This window comes from Pseudophryne corroboree, unplaced genomic scaffold (assembly GCF_028390025.1).
Source record: "Pseudophryne corroboree isolate aPseCor3 unplaced genomic scaffold, aPseCor3.hap2 scaffold_2271, whole genome shotgun sequence".
NCBI lineage: Eukaryota > Metazoa > Chordata > Amphibia > Anura > Myobatrachidae > Pseudophryne > Pseudophryne corroboree.
In genome coordinates, this window is record NW_026968923.1 from 24808 (window position 1) to 27805 (window position 2998).

The 2998-nt window shown below is 47.8% G+C and overlaps 1 pseudogene; it reads left to right on the forward strand.

Moving 5' to 3' along the window:
• Positions 1-958: 958 nt before the first annotated feature.
• LOC135009930 (5S ribosomal RNA) lies at positions 959-1077 on the forward strand (annotated as a pseudogene).
• The last annotated feature ends 1921 nt before the right edge of the window (positions 1078-2998 follow it).

Genomic DNA, 2998 nt, shown 5'->3' on the forward strand with positions numbered 1-2998 from the left:
ACGCCATAAGAATCCTTTTGGAAATCTGCAGTCTTTTATCTGGAGATTCCCAAGCTTTTTCACATAACTCGTTCAGCTCGTGTGAGGGGGGAAAGGTTACCTCAGGCTTCTTTCCCTTGTACATATGTACCCTCTTGTCAGCGACAGGGGGTTCCTCTGTGATGTGCAAAACATCTTTTATTGCCATAATCATAAATCGAATGGATTTTGCCAATTTTGGCTGTAACTTTGCATCATCGTAATCGACACTGGAGTCAGAATCCGTGTCGGTATCTGTGTCAACAATCTGGGATAGTGGGCGCTTATGAGACCCTGACAGTCCCTGCAACATAGGATCAGGCATGGGTTGAAACCCTGACTGTCCCAAAGCTTCTGCCTTGTCTAATCTTTTGTGCAATGAGTTTACACTAGCATTTAAAACATTCCACATATCCATCCAATCAGCTGTCGGCGGAGACACCACATTCATTTGCTCCCGCTCCTCTCTAATATAGCCTTCTTCCTCAGACATGTCGACACACGTGTACCGACACACTTCACACACAGGGAATGCTTTTTCTGAAGACAGTTTCCCCACAAGGCCCTTTGGAGAGACAGAGAGAGAGTATGCCAGCACACCCCCCAGCGCTATATAACCCAGGAATAAAACAGTAACTTAATGTTTGCCCAGTAGTGCTGCTGTATGTAATTTGCGAATTATGTGCCCCCCCCCCCCTCTTTTCAACCCTCTTGTCTAACGTGGTATAAGCAGGGTAGAGTCCGGGGAGCTTCCTCTCAGCGGTGCTGTGGAGAAAAAATGGCGCTGGTGAGTGCTGAGGGAGAAGCCCCGCCCCCTCGGAGGCGGGCTTCTGTCCCGCTTAAACTGTAAAATTGGTGGGGCCTTTTCCTCCATTCCCCTCTCAGAGGGCAATCCATCTTCTGTTTCGGTGCACTCTCATTAGTGGCACAGGGCAAATCTTCCTACTACCATACCCCTACGCTCACGCCCAATCTCGTCTGATCTTGGAAGCTAAACGGAGGTGGGCTAGGTCAGTACCTAGTTGGGCGACCACTAGGGAATACCCAGTGCAGTAGGAAGGCTGCATTCCCTGTGAGATAACACTAACAGCAGGATCACCACTTTCACTTATTCTTAGCACCTCATTGTGTTCATATCTCATCTCCATCTCCAATAAGGACTTGAATTATCAGGGCTAGATCTCAGTCAGGGTGTAGTCCCTCACTTGAAATCATCCCTACTTAGGGCTTTATCAATACAAACACAGTTTGTACAGATCTTTAGCAGACGGAAGCAGCATGGTATGTAGCTATCTTCCAATATGCATTTATCTGAGCATAAAATAAGATCTGAACATTTCTAATTTCAGAAAAATACAATTTTTGTTTCATCATTTGGAATGCTACTATCCATTTATGTTAAACTTAATCACTGATTTTTTCTTTTGTGCTGAGTTCCCATTTATTTTATGAGTAGAAATAAAGATTTGACTATATTTTTATACACATCACTAATCAATAGACAACACGATACAACAAGAGTGCGCCCAAACAAGAGTCATACTTTTTTCTCCTTTTGTTACATATATAAAGTGCCCAGCTGTATATATGTTATATTTTTGCGAAAGAGGTTTATATTGCTGCCCAGGGCGCCCCCCCTGCGCCCTGCACCCTTACAGTGACCGGAGTATGTGAGGTGTATGGGAGCAAAGGCGCACAGCTGCAGTGCTGTGCGTTACCTCAGTGAAGATCATGAAGTCTTCTGCCGCCTCTGAAGTCTTCTTTTCTTCTCATACTCACCCGGCTTCTATCTTCCGGCTCTGCGAGGGGGACGGCGGCGCGGCTCTGGGACGGACGGCGAGGGTGAGATCCTGCGTACCAATCCCACTGGAGCTAATGGTGTCCAGTAGCCTAAGAAGCAGGACCTTGCAACTCAGAGAGTAGGGCTGCTTCTCTCCCCTCAGTCCCTCGATGAGGGAGTCTGTTGCCAGCAGTGCTCCCTGAAGATGAAAAACCTAACAAAATACTTTCTGTCAGAAAGCTCAGGAGAGCTCCTGAAAAGCACCCAGTCTCCACTGGGTACAGTATCAAACTGAGGTCTGGAGGAGGGGCATAGAGGGAGGAGCCAGTGCACACCCAGAACTAAAGTCTTTCTTAAAGTGCCCATGTCTCCTGCGGAGCCCGTCTATCCCTATGGTCCTTACGGAGTCCCCAGCATCCTCTAGGACGTTAGAGAAAATAGGATTTTAATACCTACCGGTAAATCCTTTTCTCTTAGTCCGTAGAGGATGCTGGGCACCCGTCCCAGTGCGTACTGTGTCTGCAGTTATTAAATGGCCCTTAACTCCAGAACATTTATGTGGAGATGAAAACATCCAAGGAAGACTTGACCATCTTCCTTGGATGTTTTCCCCCTGTGTGACTGCTCTCCAGCCTCAGAGGGTTGCATCCGTGGTCCCTAGGATCCCGTCCTGGATCCCGAACCATCGCCCCTCTAGGTGGTGAGAACTGTGCAGCCACCAATGGAGTGAGATTCTGGTCTTGGAAGACAGGATTATCCTCCGGTGCATGTGTAGGTGGGATCCGGACCACTTGTCCAACAGGTCCCACTGGAACACTCTGGCATGGAACCTGCCAAACTGAATGGCCTCGTAGGCCGCAACCATCTTCCCCAGCAACTGAATGCAATGATGGATTAACACTCTTGCTGGTTTCAGAATTTGTTTGACCAGACTCTGGATCTCCAGAGCCTTTCCACTAGAAGAAAACCTCTTCTGTGTCCAGTATCACTCCCAAAAACAACAACCGCGTCATTGGGACCAACTGCGATTTTGGCAAGTTTAGGAGCCAACCATGTTGTTGAAGAACTGTCAGGGAGAGTAGATGTTTTGCACCAACTGGTCCCTGGATCTCGCCTTTATCAGGAGATCATCCAAGTACGGGATAATTGTGACTCCTTGCTTGCGAAGGAGAACCATCATTTCCGCCATCACCCTGGTGA